The sequence below is a fragment of the Halyomorpha halys genome, unplaced genomic scaffold (genome assembly GCF_000696795.3).
Source record: "Halyomorpha halys isolate HHAL.00 unplaced genomic scaffold, Hhal_1.1 Scaffold826.1, whole genome shotgun sequence".
In the NCBI taxonomy this organism is placed as follows: domain Eukaryota; kingdom Metazoa; phylum Arthropoda; class Insecta; order Hemiptera; family Pentatomidae; genus Halyomorpha; species Halyomorpha halys.
In genome coordinates, this window is record NW_027109508.1 from 383,544 (window position 1) to 384,679 (window position 1,136).

A 1,136-nucleotide genomic window follows, 5' to 3' on the forward strand; every position below is an offset into this window, starting at 1 on the left:
CCGATCAACGTTTTGGGGAGTCAGGTCCAGTCGATCTGTTAATCGGTGGGGACTTATACCCACGGATTCTCGTTGGAGCTCCATACCCTACTGAAGTCGAAGGACTTTACTTCACGCCTACAGTCTTCGGCTTAGTCGTTTCTGGCGTTGTTCATAATTTGGCTCAACCTACGTCCTGCTCTCTGTTCTTCAAATCTACTCTTAGCGTTTCGAATTCTACCGAGAACAGGGTAAAAATTCATCCTTCCTCTCGTTCAACGATCTCTAGAAGTAACAAGTTACCATCTTCTTCATGCACTGCTTCTTATTCAACTCACAACAGCTCTGTACCGCGTGTATCTACGACATTGTGTCGGCCCTTCAGCACAAAGTCATCCGGTGATCCCGCAATCACATCCATTTCATCCTCGACTTCGATTCACCGATCCACGTCTTCTACGCAAACAAAGTCTGTACCGAAGATTCCCAATTCCTCGAAAACGCTATGCCTCATAGGACGTCAGCATCCACCGTTCAGCAGAAAAGATGGCGCTCCTTTCAATAAAGATTGTAAAGGAATGCATTCCGTTAAGCGATCGTATTCCAAGGTACTGCTCGAGAAACTTCCAGAACCATGTAGGCGTTGATGACCAGAGGGTTTTACGCCTTTAAGCAAAAATCAACAACAACAACTTCCAGAACCAGATGCACCTAGAAGTTCAGATGCAACTGATGTTCCTCGCATCAGTGAAAAAAATTATTGTGAAACCTCAAAAGCCGACTCTCCATATAAGGCAACTTCGACTACACATTCCGATAACTCTAGAACTGATAGTCACATCTTCATGAATGGAAATATTCTAAGCAGCAATGAGGCTTCATCAGCTTCAATTCGTGACCGAGGTAGTTTGATGTTCATTCCGAATGTAAGGTCAGGTAACATGGATTCGAGAAACATGGTCAGCAATACCAATCCTGTAGCTGTTCCTACCCAAGCGGCGTATGGTAGGACCAGGAATGCATCTGCAACTTCATCGTACGCCGTATCTGGAAGCTCTAGGGAATTCGGATCCAGTTTGCCATCTGAACATCATATGGACACAAGTCATTCCAGATCCTATCTGAATGATAACAAGCGATCGGCAGATTCATACACA